This window comes from Sus scrofa, chromosome 1 (assembly GCF_054392235.1).
Source record: "Sus scrofa isolate SSC_HxYL_T2T_F1_AM1 chromosome 1, Sscrofa_HxYL_maternal_Yorkshire_Landrace_v2.0, whole genome shotgun sequence".
Classification (NCBI taxonomy): domain Eukaryota; kingdom Metazoa; phylum Chordata; class Mammalia; order Artiodactyla; family Suidae; genus Sus; species Sus scrofa.
In genome coordinates, this window is record NC_139383.1 from 195,413,587 (window position 1) to 195,433,950 (window position 20,364).

Below are 20,364 nucleotides of genomic sequence, written 5' to 3' on the forward strand. Positions count from 1 at the left end.
GGAAGCTTGGATAGGAGTCCTCAGTTGTCCCCACTGACCTTGACTTGTAATGTTGTAATGTTAGGGTTTCTTTTTTGTTTTGTTTTTTAGGGCCGCACGTTCGGCATATGGAAGTTCCTAGGCTAGGGGTCAATTTGGAGCTACAGCTGCCGGCCTACACCAAAGCCACAGCAATGCCAGATTCTAGCTGCATATATGACCTGCACCACAGCTTGTGGCAGTGCCGGATCCTTAACCCACTGATTGGGGCCAGGGATTGGACCCGAATCCTCATGGATACTAGTTGGGTTTGTTTCTACTGAGCCACAGTGGGAATCCCCCAACCCCCACCCCCCGCGCCTTTTAAGGGTTTTTTGTTAATACTTTCTTCTCCCATTTGCTCTTGAAAGCTGATTGATAAGGTATTGTCTCTCTAGATTTTGCATCAACATGCTGGTAGTTATGCTATGCCCATTAACATAGGAAATGAAAGCAAAAATTATTCTTCTTAATTACTATTAGATCTGATGGGACATTCGCAAAACAAGGCATTCTTGTAAATCTCATTTTGATCCTCACCATACTTTGGAAATTCTACAGCATTGTGTGTACTGCTTGAAAGTTATTGTGTGTGTGTGTGTTTATTTTAAGAAATTGGGAATTGTATGGTTCACAATATTGAGTTTAAGGCTTTAAGGACAAAATCTGGGTTTTTAGATCCTCTTAAGTGTCAAATACCAAGTTAACATGAAATTGCTGATTTTGGGGGTGTTAACCTTACTCTTTAAAATGAAAGAATCATGACAAGATTATGTAACGGAATTGAAGGAGGTATGGAAAAGACACTTGCATGTGTCTTTTCCAAGGAGCCTTTCCTGGGTAGGCTACATGGATTTGTATAAATTAAATGTACTAGTGTACATGGGAAGGGGTGAAAGTCAGATTACGTGTGAATTGAAAAACATGTAAATAGTGATAATAAAATAGCTCCTTTGCTCCTCTTTGGCAGTGCTCCCCCCCCCCATTGTGTTTAGCAGTTATGACTTTTTTTTTATGGAAAATAAGTTACTAGGTAGAGAATAAATGTCCTCATGTATTCTGATATGACTGAGGAACATTGTTAGGTATAAAAAAGCCAGCTTCTGTGTGTAGTTGTGTAACTATTTAACAACATTTTTACAGTTTGTTTCTACTTTTGGCAGGATTTATTTTATTTTTTTGCCCAGGCCTTGCAGTTTTGGACCTCTGAAGCAGCTTTTACTTCTTATAAATGGAAATTTACTTGACATCAGGTTTTTTTGTGTGTGTGTTTCTTCCCTCACTTCCTTTCGACATCAGTATTAGTTTGAAATATTTTTTCGTCTTACCCAGTTACAGCATTTGAAGGAACAAATCAGCCAGTCATTAGTGATGTAGAATCTTTCTGACAGATAAAAGCAAATATGAACAAAGTGCAGCATTTTAGAAATTCTTTATAATATTTTTATTGGATCAATTCTATTAAGGTAACATGTAGAATATAAATTCTCATACACATTCTATTTTCTAATAAATTTATGCTCAGCTAGTTTAATTTGCATAGTTTTGATAAACGTTAATCTTGTTTTCATGTTTATTGTGTAGAGAACTTACTAATGGTTAGAGGCATCATTCAGTGTTATCTTCCAAAATTTGCAGCTGTTTAGAACCAGATACTTGAGAGAAGCTACTATGGTACAATGAATGCCTTCCTTGTTAGGTCATGTGTGACAAAGGCAAAATTCAGCAAATGCATAATCTGTAGTCCTTTGGACACAACAATAACAAAAAAGTAGATTAACACTAAATGCATCTAGGTCTTTGAAAGTTGAATTCTGTCCGATGTTTTTATTTTTATTTTTTTAGGGCCGCACCTGTGGCATATGGAAGTTCCAAGGCTAGGTAGGGGTCGAATCAGAGCTTCAAGTGCCAGCCACAGCCACAGAAATGTGGGATCGCAGCCGCCTCCTGCAACCTACACCACAGCTCTTGCTGGATCCTTAACCCACTGAGCCAGGCTAGGGATCGAACCCACATCCTCATGGATACTAGTCAGATCTGTTACCACTGAGTCACAATGGGAACTCCCCTTGTAGCTTATTTTATACCTAATGGTTTTTACCTCTTACTTACCTACCCCCATATTCCTCTTCTGTTGCCTTCCTGTTAGTAGCCACTAATTTGTTTTCTCTATCTGTGAGTCTGCATAAAGCTCCTTTTTTTTTTTTTTTTTTTTTTTTTTTTTGTGGGCTGCCACATACAGTGGCTTGATGTGGGATCTCAGTTCTCAGACCAGAGATCAAACCTGGGCCACAGTGGTGAAAGTACTGAGTCCTAACGATTGGACACCAGGGAACTCTGTAAAGTTCTGTTCTTGACTCTCTATTGTGCTCCTTATAACCTGGCCCTTAGCTCTTAGGGCTTCTCAATTATAGTGCATTCCAGGTCAAGCCTACATCTGAATTCATAAGCTCCTTAACTCGTGTTAGGTATTTATTTATTTTTGTCTTTTTAGGGCTACACCTGTGGCATATAGATATTCCCAGGCTAGGGGTCTGATTGGAGCTGTAGTAGCTGGCCTATGCCACAGCCACAGCAACGCCAGATCCTAGCTGTGTCTGCGACCTACACCACAGCTCACGGCAACGCCAGATCCTTAACCTGCTGAGCGAGGCCAGGGATTGAACCTTTGTCCTTATGGATACTATTCAGGTTCATTAACCGCTGAGCCATGACAGGAACTCTTTGTTAGGTTTCTTAACTGCTAATAGGATGCTCTTTTTGTGTATCTATATTTTCTTTGCACTTAATTATTCAAGATTCTGTAGCAAGAGCATTTGCTTTAAATAGTTGCAGCAACTGGGATTTATTAAGAAAGAGAGGAAGTTCCTGTCTTGGCTTAACATGTTAAGAATCTGACAGTGTCTGAGAGGATGTGGGTTCGATCCCTGGCCTCACTTAGTGTGTTAAGAATCCAGTATTGCCATGAGCTGTGGTGTAGGTTGGAGACATGGCTTGGATCCTGCGTGGCTGTGGCATAGGCTGGCAGCTGTAACTCTGATTTAAATCCTAGCCTGGGAACTACCATATGCTATGGGTGAGGCCCTAAAAAGCAAAAAAAAAAAAAAAAACATAAATATTGAATAGCTGAATGAATAGATAAGACTGAGCTTCTGGGAACAAGCCTGTGGGCAAGGACACTGGAAAGTACCTGCTAAAGGAGCTACTGCCATTATGGGCCATGTTGTTGAATCAGAAAACTGCTGCCACCAGATGTGGCAGAATTTTTAACTTCTTGTGCAGAAACATCATTATATGATAAACATGGATACTGCCCTCCATATCTTCTGCTTGGCCACACTTAGGTCTTAGGTGAAACCTTATCTTCAACGGCATCTGGAAAATGTAATTTTTATTTATTTATTTATTTATTTGTCTTTTTGCTATTTCTTGGGCCGCTCCCACGGCATATGTAAGTTCCCAGGCTAGGGGTCGAATCGGAGCTGTAGCTGCCGGCCTATGCCAGAGCCACAGCAACGCGGGATCCGAGCCGCGTCTGCAACCTACACCACAGCTCATGGCAACGCCGGATCGTTAACCCACTGAGCAAGGGCAGGGACCGAACCTGTAACCTCATGGTTCCTAGTCGGATTTGTTAACCACTGTGCCACCACGGGAACTCCTAGAAAATGTAATTTTTAGTTGTCCAGCATCTGTAAAACAGGAAGTCCCTGTGAGAATAGGTTCGAGTGAGTCTTTGGCACACTTGGTGAAAAACTAAACTCATTTTCCCCAGGGTTCTCTCTTGGTGGCAAAATTAAGCCTTTTGTAAATGTACTGTTGCTATGCAAATAGGGGTATTGTTCTGGTTTCCTGATAGAAACTGTTGAAATCAACTGTACTATTTAGATATTTAATGTTGTGAGTTTAATGGAAAACTGACTCTAATTTACTGGCTCATAATACTGTAAAGACCAAAGATGAAGCTTGATTCACTTGTATTTAGGTGATCAGAATCTTGTCTTTTTATAATTTCCTTTAGTTAATGAGCTCCACTTCCATGGTGTTGGTTCATTTGTGGTTACAGTGTTATTTGTCAGCACCTCCAGTGCTATATCCTCATGCCCTGGGGTCCAGAGTTGGGGAGGAGAGTGCTTCTGTAGAAGCTGTAGGGCGGGCTCTGACCATTTTTTGCTCCATAGACCCCTTCAGCAGTCTGAAGCCTGTACAACCCCTCTTCTGAGTCATATTTAAAAATTACATAGGACTACAGAGCAAACCAATTATATTAAAATATAGTTAACAAAATGTATTTTTCAATTGTGAGGCAGTAATGTGTGCTTTTGTATTAAATAATAAGATTTAGTATGGGTCTAATAATTTGCAAGTAGTGATGAACGTTCTGTTTGGAGGTGTCTGCAACCTATGACTGCGTGATGGGAAAATATCTATGATTTCTACTACTGACAGTGACAGATACTGTTAATATTATTGTGGCCTGTTGACTGAATCACAATAGAAGGGAATGCTAAATTTCAGTTGGAGATTAGTGAAAATGTAATTTTCCCCCTCATCTGAGTTTATAGACATCCCAGCCTCTATTCTTAAACCCCTTGCAGGGAGGGTCTATGAGCCTTAGCTTAAGAACCATTGCTAGAAGAGTTTTCTTTTCCCTGAAGCCCCAGCAAATGTCTTTTATTTCATTGACTTTGGGTTGTATTGAGATTTCTGAACTAACTGCTAAGGTCAGATAAGGATATGCGAATTGGTTTAGCCAGCCCAGGTCTACCTCTGTAGCTGGCAGTGAGGTAATTGACACCTAAACAGTATGATGGGAGAGGAGTAGATTTCCAAGGGAGAATGCAGGGCCTACTGGATGCTGAGTAGCAAATAGATCTTCATTATGTATCCTTAGTGTATCCCCTCTCCTTTGCTCCTATAGTCAACCAGTCATCAAATTTTAGTGAATTTTTCACTTGGACATCTTTTCCTGATCTGTCTTTCTGCTAATTTCCATGGCACGTGAAATTCCCAGGGCCTGGGATTGAACTCGAGCCACAGCAGTGACAAAGCTGGATTCTTACCCCAGCACACCACCAGGGAACTCCGGAAATCAATAAGTTGTCTAACACAGTATATCCCAAACATCATAATTTCAGCATGTAGTCAATATAAAGAATTGTTGAGAAAGCTTACGTTCGTTTTTGATATAAAGTCTTTGAATTTTTTTTTGGTCTTTCTGCCTTTTCTAGGGCTGCTCCTGAAGCATATGGAGGTTTCCAGGCTAGGAGTTTAATCAGAGCTGCAGCTGCCAGTCTATGCCACAGCCACAGCAGTGCAGGATCTGAGCTGGATCTGTGGCCTACACCACAACTCAGGGCAAAGCCAGGTCGGAGAAGGAACCCACATCCTCATGGATACTAGTCAGGTTGGTTTCCACTGAGCCACGACAGGAACTCACAGGCTAATGACATTTCAAGTGCTCAAAAGCCACATGTGGCTGGTGGCTTCTGTACTGGATAGCACAGAGCTAGACCAGTGATCATTCTGAATTTAGATTTCTATAATTGTCTTTGTAGTAGGTTTCATAAACCCATTATTTGCTCTCTTCAGTCTTTTTGTACAGTTGCCAGGTTAATTGGATAAAAATTCTACTTGGATGTTACTCTCCAGCACTAGGTTTCTGTGACTTCATGTTTAAAAGTAGCTTTTAAGACTTTCCATAAGATGGTCCCATCCTTCCTCATCTGTCTTTGGGTCTGCCTGCAACAAACCTGGTGCTTTGCCTTAGCCTTTCCATTTCTCCAAGTATAATCATCCATTATAAGAAGCCTATTCCCATAAAACTTCTGTGGGCTCTCCATTCTCTTTGCAGTCTTTCCATTTCCCAAACTTCTGTGGTGTGTATTGAGTATTTATTTAGTCACTTAACACTTTAAAAGTCATTGTATGTGGTTGTTTATATCTTCGCTTCATGTGTATTAGTCTTATCTCCCCAACTAAATTCTAGGCTTTGTATCTTATATCCCCAAATTGTAGACACAAAGTTGAAGTCTCAGTTTTTTTCCCCTTATCTTTAAGAACATCCCTGGGCTATTTAAATTTGTACCTTTAAATTAAAAAAAAAATCTGTTTATTCTGCTGGTTAACTTAGATACCTTCTGGCAGATTCAGTTGTAGGAGTTTCTGTATTGAAGTGTTCATTTGGTTCTTGAAAATTAAAGAAATTTTAAAATAATGTGTTTTATTTATTTATAAATAACATATTTAAAAATAATGATATAAAAATAATCCATCTGACGCTTTAAAATCACTCTTGGAACTTTTGTAGGGAATTATTGATTAGCTGGAGTTTCTGAAGGTGAGAAATGAGTTTGATAAGGAAGTCTTAAAAGACGCATTTACTCTATTGTCAAGGAACCAGGAGAGGCAAACTTGTTTCCAAAGTAGGGCAAGAGATTTTATTTCAAGTTCAGTCATCAGGATTATTCTCTGGAGGTTCTCACTACTTTCTACACATCTCTTAAATCCTTGGGGATGGGTTTCCCTGGTTCAGGCTGTCTTCTAGATGGAGAGCTGTGCTGTCATTGCAATAGTCTAGCTTATTTGAGATACTGCAAGGAAGACTATGACAATGGATCCTGAAAATAATAAGTTCATAGGAGGTCATATAGCTTTATGCTTTAGGAATCCTGTTTTTCATTTAACATTTTCTTTGCTTATGTTTTATTTAACATATTATTGGTGGTTAGCTTGGTAAAATAGTTGTATACCACCATTTTTAACTTGTTGAATTTCAAGGCTGTGTATTTATTCATTTATTTAAAAAAGTATAGTATGTTTTATATGCCAGGCATTAGGCTCAATGCATTACTTCTATCACTTTTTCTCTTAGCACTGTTTACAGATCTAGGTATTCTTTGGCAAGTAGCAGTCTTCATTTAAGAATTTTTTCTTTTATCTTTTTATTATTTATCTTAACATCTTGTGGTTTAACCCTCATCCCTCCCCCACCCTGTATGGCAAATATCATTAATAAAATTGATTATTAAAGTCCAAATACTAACTTTTTTTGAAAATTTACATTTTTGTTTGTATTAGGAGGCAGTTGTATATTAGAACATGATTTTACATTCTAGTTGCATATATTTTAAGACTAATAGTATAACATAGTTTTGCACTTAAAAATTACAGTGTAACACATTTTAGAACTACTTATTTTAAAAATTTCCTGGTCTTGAAATTTAAATCAAAACTTGGCCATGTTGTTGATTTGTTTCTGAATCTAACAAATGAATTTATTTCCTCTCTTCTTTATTTGATCAAGGGACTTAGCCTCTGTATTACAGAAGTTCTTAGTCACCTAAATTATTTTTGTGTATATTACCAAAAAGTGACTTGATTTTTATTGTAGTTATTACCTTGTTTTATTTTGTGAATCAATCTTGTCTATCCCACTTGAATTTTAATTGTTCTGTTTTAGTAGAGAGGGATTGTAAAGCTTTTAAGAATATTCCATTTTAAAAATGTCATAGATTTTCCTTCCCTTTTTTTTTTTTTTTTTTTTTGGTATTTTTAGGACTGCACCCATGGCATATGGAAGTTCCCAGGCTAGGGGTTGAATCTGAGCTATAGCTGCCGACCTACACCACAGCCACAGCAATGTGGGATCTGAGCTGTGTCTGCAACCTACACCACAGCTCATAGCAACGTCAGATCCTTAACACACAGAGGAAGGCCAGGGATCGAACCCACGTCCTCATGGATACTAGTTGGGTTTGTTACTGCTGAGCCACTATGGGAACTCCTTCCTTCTTTTTAAGGGACATGAAAAGATGGGGAATATGCCTTTGTAAAGATAATAATTAATTTTGGAGATTAAAATTTGCTTGCTGTCTTGTTTGTTGGACTACTTAAATATTATAGATTCATTTTATTAAAGGTCTTTTTGTGTGTTCCCAAGTGTTTCCAAGCATTTCTTTTACCAGACACTTGTTGAAGCTTTCTTATTTAATGGCTCTGATTTAAATACATGTTTCTTCTTGACCACAGTTTTATAATCCAATGGAATTCCTGGTAAAAGTCTTAAGATTTTGACTTTTTGAGTAAGTACCTTAAGGACTGGTCTGACAGTTACTAATTTTTGTTTTCTGTAGAATCAAGGAAAACTTTGTTGGGATTGAATTTGAGTAACCCCTGTTCTTGTGTTTATGCTGTTTGTTTAGAACTCTTTTGTTGAGAATACTATATGAAATTATTTTGATCGGCCCATTTTTCTCCCCTCCAAATTGATAATTTAGGAAAAGTTAGGAGGAAGTTAAGCCTTTTCTGTGTGCATTGTCTTTGTTTCTAAACTGTTAATATTCAGTTATTTCACCAAAAGTTAATTCTGTGCCTACTTTGAGCCTTCTACATTCAAAAGTTCATTTAGTCTATGTTGCTGAAATCTTTATAGGATAACACAAAGTATTGTATTGGAAAATGTAGTTTTTGCCTTCAGAAGTATTTACTTTGAAGGACTTAATGATTATTGTCTATTCTTAACTGTGTTCCAGAGGCCCAATGAAATATCCACGGTAGTTACTAGGAATTTCTAAAGGGTTCGTGATTTAATGTTGTGACCCTTCTGCAACCCTGTTAGAAACAATTTGATGTTTGTACTGTTATCACCAAGAGGATGTAAATGAAGTTTCCTTTCTGGGTTTATTTGTAAGTATTTGTCACTTTAGAGTTTGTTGGTAACTGGGATCATCAGTAAATGGTTGGTGACCTCTACCCTAGGATTGGGATAGTCATCTTCTGTTATTGTGGTGAGAAATAGGGCTTTCTTACTAAGTTATTTTTAAAAATAAAAATAAAAATTTTATGAATATTTATAAAGTGAACTTTTTTTATTTTGTGCAATTTAATTATCATTACATAGAAACAAGTATGTGAAAATGGTATATAAAATATATACACTAATCATACACCAATGTATGTGAATATATAGGCCCAGACTTAGGCAACTGACAAAATTAAATGGTCTATTTAAGAGTAGTAGGTTTTTGGAGTTCCCTTCTTGCACAGTAGGTTAAGGATCTGGGTCATTTTTGTATCTAGTAGTCTTGGTAATTAGGTTCAGTGTGGGATCATCTTGAAACTAAAGAGTCTGTATAAGTCTTCATATCATTAAAATCTGCTTATACCAAAATTTCAAAAAAAATTAGATATTTAATGGGATGAAAGAACGCTTATTTTTAAAATAGGTAATGTGTTTGCATGGTTGAAAATGTGAAAGCTACAAAAGGTGAGTTCTTTTCTCTTTTGGGTGTTGGGCATACTTTTCCCTCACTAGGACAACCATTGTTACTAGTTTCTTATATATTCTTCTGCTGTATATTCTGTTTTTTCCTGCCTTTAAAAACAGAAATGGTAGCATATTCTACTTACTACTGTCTTTCCTTTTTCACTTGATTTTTGTCATTCTTTACATACAGGCATAGAAAACATAGACAAACAGTAAGTTAAACAGTGAATTTTTTTTTTTTTTTTAATAACAGCTCAAATAGGTGGTTTGAGCTGGCATAGAACTCATGGCCTTGCTCTTTTTCTTTTTGAGGCATAATAAATAGAGTAAAATGCACTAACGTGGATAGTTTGGTAAGTTTTGACAGTTGGACATACCAATGTAGCAAATATTATAGTCAAGATAGAGAGCTGTTTAGTCTATCCTCATTCCCTTTGCAGGCCACCCCCACTGCCCCGCCCCCTTTATGATTGTCTGGGTTCTTCCTATACTCTTCCAGCTTTGCTGTGTGTAACCCTTGTCCTCACTGACCTAGCTGGCTCTCCAGCTGTTGCACCCCATTCCAAGTAGCAGGCTGTAATAAGGGACAAAGGTTTATGTGCCAGTCTTTTTACAGGAAGGTTTCTGGAAGCTGTCACTTTAGGACACTTGCAGTAATGTTTTGTTAGTCAGATCTTAGTTCATGGCCACTTCTGAATGCAAGGGAGGTTGAGAAATGGAGTCTTTACTATCTTTTCTTGTTAGAAACAGTGTTGCAGCAAATAACTTTCTTCATATCATAGGTCATCATCTTTTGGGGTAAATTTCCAGAGGTGGAACTGCTGGGTCAAAGAGTATTTGGAATTGGAGAGTACACCTGTTTTTTTTCTTTCACATTCTTGCTGTCAGTTTTTGTTTGCTAATCTCATTGGTAAAACTTGATGACAGAGCATAGCTCTGATATGCCTGATAGGACATTTAAGTAGAGAGACAAAATACTAATACTCTAGTGTATGATGCCTTGAAAACCTGGACTATACAGCCAGCTAGTGTAATGCTAAGTTGTGTGAAACATGTAACAGCTTGTTACCATTTTATTTATGCCAGTCCTAAGAGGAGACTGATAGTTAAGTTTAGAAGAGAGACTCTTCTACCCACAAATACTTCAGGATTTGTTTTCTTAATTAAAAGGTAAGCTAGGGGAGTTCCCTTGTGGTCCAGTGGGTTAAGGACCTGACATTGTCACTACAGCACCTTGGACTGCTGCTGTGGCGAGGGTTTAATCCCTGGCCCAGGAACTTCCACATGCCATGAGAGAGGCCAAGGGAAAAAAAAAAAAAAAGTAAATTAGGGCATATGGTCAAAGTGTGTTACATTTTTTGGAGAAGAGGGGTCCTCTCTTTTCCTTCACGTACATGCCTTAATATGTAGAAATGTGTTTTCAACTAATCTTAAGGTACCCTTTAATGTAATTGGGGAAAATGAAAGTAATTAATAAATATATTGCATTTGGTTCCTTCTATATGATATTTCTTCTGTGGCTCTGTTATCTTTCTAGCCTTTTACACTCCAGTTGCTAAATGGGCTCTGATAAATCATATTAACTATATCCTGCTAAAACTGTAATTTTTTATAGAATAAGTGTAAAATATGTTTTCAACTCTTTATATAACTTTTTGGTTGGGACTTGAAAAAAATTCATAGTATCTTTCTTTGCAACTAAGTGGTATTATGTAAGAGCTGTAGTTACTTTTGAAGTAGGAGATAGCATAAAAAGGATGTATAATGCCTATGTTTTTCCGTACCACATGAGGTCTTGGAGAGCAGAGATCTCTTACTTAGTTACCACACTGCATGGCATAGCACCTTGTATTATACTTGGTAGGTCACATTTTTTCTCTAATTGCAGTGGATCTTGGGAAAGTGCTAGGAAAATTATTAGACTTCCAATAACAATGCTTCGGCCTGTTATGGGCAGGCAGAGAAGATGTTAATATAATGTCATTGTTAGTACTTTTGAAATTATCAATTCTTTAGATGAAGAAACTTGAGGGGCCAACATCCATGCTTTAAGGAAAGAGACTTTTTGAGATACTTTCAGTGTCTCACTTTATCTGGAGGACAGGTTTCTGTAAATCTCTATTATTTTTTTAAAGCAATGAAGCCCCAATAAGCCAAATTACAGGAGGAAAAAAATATTTCTTACTCTTAAGAAATGAACTTTGTAGTCAGCCTTCCTGAGGTCTTCATAGTTTAGAATAGTAAGTTATGTCTGTCATGTTCATTTCTCTGTCCTTAGCTTGAAAAGTGGTGCCTAGTACATGGTTGGTATTCAGTAAACATTTGTTGAATGAATATACTTTTTTTTTTTCCTTTCTAGCACAGTTTTTTTTTTTTTTTTCCTCAAGAAGGTGATATTAAGAGACATTTTTGCTTATGTGTTTGGTGGTGGTGGAGGCAAGTGCTTACTAGGCTGGTCCCTGTGCCTAGATAATTCTTCACGTCTAAACTTCCTTACCTCTTCTGAATCTGTTAAATTGCACCTTCTCCAGGAAGCCTATGCTAACTACCTTGTTTAAAATGGCAGCTGCCACTCTCCTTCTTCACTTCCAAGTTCTCGTACCCTAGTCTGTTTTTCCCACATAGTAGTTACCCCTTTGAAACATGTACTGTATAATTTACTTACTGTGATTATTTATTATTTTTCTCGCCACCAGAATGTTAGTTCCTTGAGGGCTTTGACTGTTACTGTATTCCATGAGCATCATAGATGTTCAACAAACATTTTTTAAATGAATGGAGGTCAGAAAGAATGTAATGTGAAAAAGTTAGCTATAAAATAATTTACATTAAAAATTTTTATTTTGGGAGTTCCTGTTGTGGTGCAGTGGAAACAAATCTGACTAGTATCCATGAGGATGCAGGTTTGATCCCTGGCCTTGCTCAGTGGGTTAAGGATCTGGCATTGCCTTGAGCTACGGCGTAGGTTGCAGACAGGGCTTGGATCCAGTGTGGCTGTGCCTGTGGTGGTGGCTGGCAGCTATAGCTCTGATTTGACCCCTCGCCTGGGAACTTCCATATGCCAGATGTGGCCCTAAAAAAGAAAAGGAAAAAAATTATATTTAAATCACTTCTGTTATTCTTAAAGTTTTGCTTTTGATGACCACTGTGTTCCATAATGATACCAAGGCAAAGAAACGTGTGCAGAGTTTAAGGACTCTGTTTTCTTGGTGGAAAAGAGACTGAGTTTGGCTTGTTGAAATGAATCATCTGCTTTAGGAGTCTAGCAGCGTCTTTTTGATGAAGTAGCTTTTTATAGCCCTCAGTGGTTGGTTTAGTTAATAAGAAAGAGTCTTTGAGTATGTTCCACTGTGCACGGATGGAACACACCCCTTCCTATGGAGGTGGCTTTCCATGAAATAAGGCATGGCGATATTAATAAGCTGTCTTCTTTTCTTCTTTTCTTTTGACTAGGACTTATGGTAAACGTTTTATATGTGTTTTAAAAAAACTACAACAACTCTATGAGGAAAGTATTCTTGTCCCTGTTTTCTTGCAGAAAACTGCGTCTTAGGGGTTAATCCAGCTTGCTTGGAGCTGGATTTCATACCAAAGCTGCACAAAAACCTTCACTACACAAAAAACCTTTCTCATGAGAAGCACCTAGAAGTGAAAAAGAAATTAACAGCAACCTAGTGAAACTCTAACTTCACAGAGACCTTTATCTTTTATTTGTTCCAGTTTATCAAGAGTTAAGTAGATCGAACAAGACTACTTTGATTAAAGCGGTAATGTTAGGTTAAAGTTAACCAATGCTAATTTAAATAAAGTGTATTTTAGTTATTTTATTTTATTTGCTGCATCTGTGGGATGTGGAAGTTCCCAGGCCAGGGATCAAACCTGTGCCATAGCAGTGACCCTAGCTGCTGCAGTGGCAACGTTGGATCCTTAATTTGTTGCAGCACAGGGAACCTCCAATAAAGTGTATTTTAAGTAACCAGATCCTCTGTTACTTAGACTTATAGTTTAGCTCAGGAACAATTTAGCCTGTCTTTGGGGCAGAATTTGTATGCTCTTTCTTCATCTTCCTTAAAGATTAGATTTAGCAGAAGGGCAAAAGTTATGATTTGACTGTATAGGAAGTATAATTTAGTTGAGTAGAGGAGTAGACAGTGGGCACATTCTGCTATTCTGAATTTTTAAGAAAAAAAGTCCTTTTAATTTGTGTAAAATTATGCTAAATGGAAATAGTCATCCCCTGCTTACCATTCAAAATAATTTTTATTTTCAAATTTTGATTAGGAAATTCTGATTCTTAATGTGAATTACTTTTTGAACTTTAATTAGCTCTTTGTCTAAGATGGCATATTTTATTCCCAGTCATAAAAATATTTCTTCTTTGGGATTTCCCATCATGGCTCAGTGTTAATGAACCTGACTAGTATCCCTGCCGCTTCCATCCCTGGCCTTGCTCAGTGGGCAAGAAGCCTTAACTTGCAGCAAATAAGGTATGGTATGGGGCTTGGATCCCATGTGGCTGTGGCTGTGGCTGTGACTGTGGCGTAGGCTGGCAGCTGTAGCTCTGATTTGACTCCTAGCCTGGGAACTTCACATGTGCTGTGGGTGTGGCCCTAAAAAAAAAAAAAAAATTTCTTCATTGTCCTAAGACTCAGACTATACCTGGTTGTCTCTAGTATCATAAATTAATTTTATTTGTTTATTTTTTGGCCATACCTGCAACATGTGGAAGTTCCTGAGCCAGGGATTGAAGAACCTGTGCCACAGCAGCGACCTGAGCCACTGTTAGTGACAGTGCTGGATCCTTAACCCACTGAACCATATGGGAACTGCTCATAAATTAATTTTAATTTCTTTTAGAACAGTGGTGATTTAGGGAGTAACTGGGTAACCTAGAATCTATAATTATAAGAAATTATGCTTAAGGGTACGTATTTATATGCTGAAGCCAATAACGTGCTTTTCATAGAAGTTGTGGACACTGTTGTGTACATAGCTAGTAGAATCTTTTCATTGAAAGAAATTTTTCAAAGCAAGAAGTGACATATTTGTTTTGGAGATAGATTGGACTGTTTATTTGCTTGAAATGATCATTGGTAAGAGAGTTTCCTTTTTGGGTTTCTAGAATTGTGATGAGAACATGATACTTAATTAGGTATTTGTCTTGATTCTTCCATCCAATTTCAGTGGAACGAAAATAGTGAAAAAAGGTTTTTTTTGTATATTTCTTTCCCCTTTAAAGGAGCCACCTGGAGTTCCCGTTGTGGCTCAGCGATTAACAAATCCGACTAGGAACTATGAGGTTATGGGTTCGATCCCTAGCCTCGCTCAGTGGGTTAACAATCTGGCGTTGCTGTGAGCTGTGGTGTAGGTCGCAGATTCAGCTCAGATCCATAGTTGCTGTGGCTCTGGCATAGGCTGGAGGCTGCAGCTCCGATTAGATCCCTATCCTGGGAACCTCCATATGCTGTGGGAGTGGCCTTAGAAAAGATGAAAAGCCAAAAAAATAAAAGGGAGCCAACAAAGGCTTCTTTCTCAAATACGTGTTTGTGGTGAGGGGGAAAATGTAATGATTCAGCAGTGTTTTTGGTGAAAGAAGTAATCCCCTTGTCCTAGGTCTCCCCATCCGGTTCTCTCCCCGAGGGAACCACTTCAGTTTCTCTGTTTGATTCTTCTAGTGACAATCTCTCTTATTAATGTGCTTATATTTTTATTTCTTGATTTGTCAAATTTAAGCATTATCTGTTGAATTTCTGGAAGGATAGTCAAGATTTAGTTCTCATTTACCACCTGTCAGGAATTACAAAGAATGTGAGTTTATTCTACCTGAAACTAACAAATTCGCTTGCCACAGTGTCATGAGTTGCGGCGGAAGATACAGACTCCAATTCTGGTAGAAAGCAGAGTCAAGAGATGAAGTACAGTTTATACTCATAGCAGTAGCAGTAGCCAGGGTATCAGCATTCATTTCTGCCAGTGTGCTGAGCCTCAGTTCCCAAGAGCACTGAGAGGGCCAGGTAATACCTGTTCACGTAATGGTTTTGTTCCTGGATAAAACTCTGAGTTTAGGGATTCCAGATATTTATTTATTTAGCCTGTTTTTTTGGAGCCGTACCTGCAACATGTGGAAGTTCACAGGCTAGGGGTCAAATCAAAGTTACAGCTGCCAGCCACAGCCACAGCCACAGCAACTCGGGATCCAAGCCGCATCTGCGACTTACACCACAGCTCATGGCAACGCCAGATACTTAACCCACTGAAGAGGCCAAGGATTGAACCCACATCCTCATGGATCCTAGTCAGGTTCTTTAACCGTTGAGCCATGAGGGAACTGCAATTCCAAATATTTTATAATGGTTAGTAAGCACGCCTGCTCCTTGCTCCAGAGGTAGATAGTAGTAGTAGTATGCCTATGAACATCCTTAAAAATGTAGGCCAGAACAAAGAATAGACAGTGCCTTGCTTGCAAGACATAGAGACCCATGAGTTATTTCCCAACACTAATACCTCATCCTCCACCTTCTTAAATATAATCATTTAGTCATATAAATGATACATATTATTTTTAGCTCTCTGGTCACCTTAGTAAATACTATATTTTTATGTTTATTTCACTAACAATAGGTGGTGTCTTTTGACTTCTTTCTTCGAAGGGAGTATTTTAGTTAGGAATCCTTATAAGTGTTAGAAAACCAGTTTATTCAGAACTTTAAGTGAGAAAGGAAATAGGGTTTCAGAACTGAAAGTCCAGGAAGACAGAGTAGAATTGGATCCAGGTGCTCAAATGTTGCTTTGAAAAACTGGTTTCTGACTGTATCCGTCTGCTTTCTTCCTCCTTTGGCTTTATTTTCAGTATCTTCCTCCTTCACCCCTTTCCTCCACCAGTACTGATTTTCGACTGTGTGTTTATTTCTGATCCAGTTGCTATGGCAAGGTGGAGAGAATAGATTAGTTAGAGCCTGGTCGTATGCCCAGATGGAGATGGGTGTGGGATCAGCCCCTTTTGAAGCACATGTGTTAGGCTGGGGAGTTCTACAAAGATATTAATAAACAGGGTGCCATAACCTCTCCATAGCAGTTATTGGGTGTAATTTTTTGGAGGTGTATTGTTAGTTTTTATAACTGACCTTAATTTTTTTCAATTTATTAAATAAAATAGTGTAAAATTTCCAGAATTTCTCTTTTTCATAGTTTCCTCTCTCCTTTATGGCCTGTATCCTTCTGTTCCAGTCTGCGCTTGATTTAATGTTTGCTCAGCAAACATCCTGTAACTTTCCTTCATTATTCTTGTTTCCCACATGTTCCTCCTTCTTGAGTCATTGCCTTGTTTTGCTTGGGTACATACTAAGGTAAGATGTGATGGGGGGGTAAATTTGGAGTAATTCCGTGTCACATTTTTTTTCTTTGGTCCTTCTGTGTTTTTCGGGCTGCACCCCCGGCATATGGAGGTTCCCAGGCCAGGGGTCCAGTCAGAGCTACAGCTCTGCTGGCCTACGCCACAGCCACAGCAATGCCAGATCCGAGCAGTGTCTGCAGCCTACACCACAGCTCACAGCAACGCTGGATCCTTAACCCACTGAGCAAGGCCAGGGATTGAGCCCGAAACCTCATGGTTCCTAGTTGGATTCGTTTCTGCTGAGCCACGACAGGAACTCCCAATTGGAAGACTTTTTAAATCTCCTAGTTTATTAAATCTTTTAGTTGTGGAAGCTTCATATTTCTCTGAGAACTTCCTCACTTTTTTTTTTTCCTTTTCATTCTAGAATTTTTGTTAGTTAAATGCTCACCTATACTAATGCTCTGTGTCTGGTGTTAATTTCTTGTCTCTGTTTTCTGTTTTTGTCTACTTTCTAGGTTTTGTCTCTGCAATATGAAACCTTATACTGCTCTCTTTTTAAAATTTATTTTATTTTATTTATTTATTTATTATCAAGAATCTTTTCTCAGGGAGTTCCTATTGTGGCTCAGCAGTAACCCAACTAGTATCCATGAGGGATATGGATTCCATCCTTGGCCTCCCTCAGTGGGTTAAGGATCTGGCATTGCTGTGGCTGTGGCATAGGCTGGCAGCTGTAGCTCCGATTCAACCCCTAGCATGGGAGCTTCCATATGCTATGGGTGCGGTCCTAAAAAAAAAAGAAAAAGAAAGAAAGAAAAAAATAATCTTTTCTCATACTTTTTTGCTTTTTCACAGCTTCCTGTCTTGCTTTATGGATGCCACGTCTTGACTTTCTAAGCATTTCAGAGAGCTTTTAACAGGTCGTATTCTATTTTATGAATTATTTCTTCCTTTTCACATTTTTTATAGTTTATTAATTTAGCTAAATGTTTTATCATTTCTAAAAGTTTTATTGAGGTGTAGTTGATTTACAAGGTTGTGATAATTGTCACATTTCTTTAACTTTTTGTTTCCTCTTCTCTTAAATGTTACAGATGTTTGATTCTTATTTAACCAGTCATAATGAAACAGTGTAAAACTGTTTGGGATCTTTCTACCTAGACAGAGTCTGTTGGCTGGTGAGCTTTGCATTAGGATGAGCAGTTAGGGGGCCCTGTAAGCCTCGGTCTGTGGTGCTAATGCCTGTAATGGGTGTTGTTAATTGTCTCTAGACCATTTGATTTGTTCAAGAAGGACCTGTTAAGTTTTTTGGTTTTGTTATTTTCCTTTGTCTATTTTTTTTTTTTTTTAAATAATGTAAAATCTCAATGGTAGCCAATAATGTGAAGAAGGAGTTCCTACTGTGGCACAGTGGATTTCGTGTTGTCTTGAATGCTGGGACTCCTGGATTTGATTCCTGGCCCAGCACAGTGTGTTAAGGATCTGGCTTTGCTGCAGCTGCAGCTTAGGTCGAGACTGCAGCTGGGATCTGATCCCTGGCCCGGGAACTCCATGTGCTGCAGGGCAGCCAAAAAAGAAAAAAATAATAATAAAATTTAAAAAGAATGTGGAAAGGGTCAATGATCTAGGGTCTAGAAATGTTCAAGTAATCATCTTTCCTGTGTTTCAGAGTGAAAAGTTTTAGGGCACAGATTAATATATAATATAGCAGAGAGTAGGCCAATATTGGAGCTGGATGGTTGGGTTCAAGTCTGGTTCTGCTTAAGTTGCTTAAAAAGTTAACTTTTCACTGCCCCATCTTTCTTATCTGCAATTTTTGGACAATAATAGTACCTACCCATTAGGATTGTTAAGATTTAGTTAAAAATGCATATTAAATAGTTGGCATTTAGTAAAATCTTAGAAAGTATTAATTTTCCTTTTCTCCCTACCAGTAGTAACAATTAAGTGATTTAGGTGTGGTGGTGATTGCCCACAGCGGAAATTATGGCAGGATTCAGTAATTTTATTTATTTCTTTATTTTTGGCTGCTCCTCAGCACATGGAGTTCCTGGGCCAGGGATCAGATTTGAGCTGCAGTTGTGATCTATGCTGCAGCTGCAGCAATGCTGGATATCCTTTAACGCCCTGTGCTAGGCTGGGGATCAAACCCAGTTGCCCTAGACATGCTGCTGATCTGGTTGCACCACAGTGGGAACTCCAAGATTTGGTAATTTTAGTTTGAGATTTTCTCTTTAGAACGTCAAAGAATACCTGGTATTGAAGTGCTAAAATGTGTATGTGCAAATGTTTTCATAGAAGTCTTTCAAAGGTCCCCCACCCCCAAGGATCTCACTAAAGATAACTTGATAAAAGTAGTTTTGGAGCACAGCCAGTAAACTAGGAATGAAGAAATAATATTTTCACACCGAGGAACTCTTATGTACAATGAGAATCATAGGTGCTGGGGAAGCTTTGTTCCTATACAAAACACTCACTGACAATTCTACTTCTTGAACTTGAGAAATGGTGAAAGTTTCTTTATAAATGGATATCTAGGCCAGGCCTGGCAGGACAAAATAATTCTTTTTTTTCTTTTTAGGGCTGCACCCACAGCATATGGATATTCCCAGGCTAGGGGCCGAATTGGAACTGTAGATGCCGGCCTACACCACAGCTCACAGCAACGCTGGATCCTTAACCCGCTGAGAAAGGCCAGTGATTGAACCCGTGTCTTCATGGATCCTAGTCTGGTTCATTACCGCTGAGCCACAGTGGGAACTCTCAGGAGAAAATAATTCTTGAAATTTTCTTTTTGCTTTGAGTGTTGCCATTGTGGTGGAATACTGAGACTTTCCTTACCGTACTCTGTTGTTTGTAAAAAATCAAGCGAGTTAAATGAGTAAAACTCCTGTGTAGTGGTTGCCCTCCTGCCTCCAGACTTGACCCTTATCTGAACTAAGGGCTTTTAGTTTGGATTATTTATCTTGTTTTTTTTCCTTCTCTCACATCATAGAGGAAGTTCCTTGATGGCAACTCCTTAAATTCCTTAAGACCATCAAATATCCAGTGTTCAAATTTCCAGTGGTCTTAAATGTCATAGTGTGAATCAGTATACATATAAAATCTCTGATTTGCAGTTGGTTGGTAGTGACCCTTAAGTTCCTTTTAATCTAGAGGTTCCTTTCACTACCTCTCTTTTTCTCTCTCTCTTGCAATCTGTTTATTAAAGGAATCGGGTTTTATGTCCTTTAGAGTTTTCTAAGAGTCTAGATTTTAATGAATATATCCCTGTGGCTTAGTTGAACATATTCTTATGTCCTGTATATCTCCTATAAATTGGTGAGGCATACTTTTAGAATATATAATACATGCATGTGGTGAAGGTTTAAATGGTACAAAAAGATGTATATTGAAAATTCAGTCATTTTCTCCCACTGTACCTTAGCCGTCTTTCCCAGAGGCAATGACTGTGTCTAGAGTGCATGATCTGTTTTTATTAACCTGTTATATCACCATTAAGCATACTAAATATTTTAGTAATTCCAGAAGAATCCAGGATTCTTAATTTGTACATTTTAGTATTTAAAATTTTTTTTTATTGAAATATAGTTGATTTAAGTGTTGTGTTAGTTTCTGGTGTACAGCAAAATGGTTCGGTTATGCATGTATATATGTCTTTTTTCATATTCTTTTCAATTATAGGTTATTACGAGGTATTGACTATAGTTCCCTGTGCTCTACAGTAGGACCTTGTTTATTT

The 20,364-nt window shown here is 38.1% G+C and overlaps 1 protein-coding gene and 1 long non-coding RNA gene across 12 annotated transcripts in view; both read left to right on the forward strand.

Annotated features, from left to right (window-relative positions):
- Positions 1–20,364, forward strand: part of FBXO34 (F-box protein 34) — a 90,326-nt gene that overhangs the window by 1,762 nt on the left and 68,200 nt on the right. For 3 of the 11 annotated variants that reach the window (NM_001258439.2, XM_084979741.1, XM_021067382.2), the window contains one exon: positions 17,478–17,542. The exons of 5 other annotated variants lie outside the window; for them this stretch is intronic. The gene's annotated coding sequence lies outside the window, so the exon portion shown is untranslated. Of the gene's footprint in view, positions 1–17,477; positions 17,546–20,364 lie in introns of all 11 variants that reach the window. 3 more of the 11 variants (XM_084979953.1, XM_084979839.1, XM_084980171.1) reach the window with 1 other exon arrangement.
- LOC146406936 (uncharacterized) lies at positions 328–6,215 on the forward strand. Its single transcript, XR_014819403.1, has 2 exons — positions 328–2,522; positions 2,988–6,215. It is a non-coding gene; the product is annotated as an uncharacterized LOC146406936 (long non-coding RNA).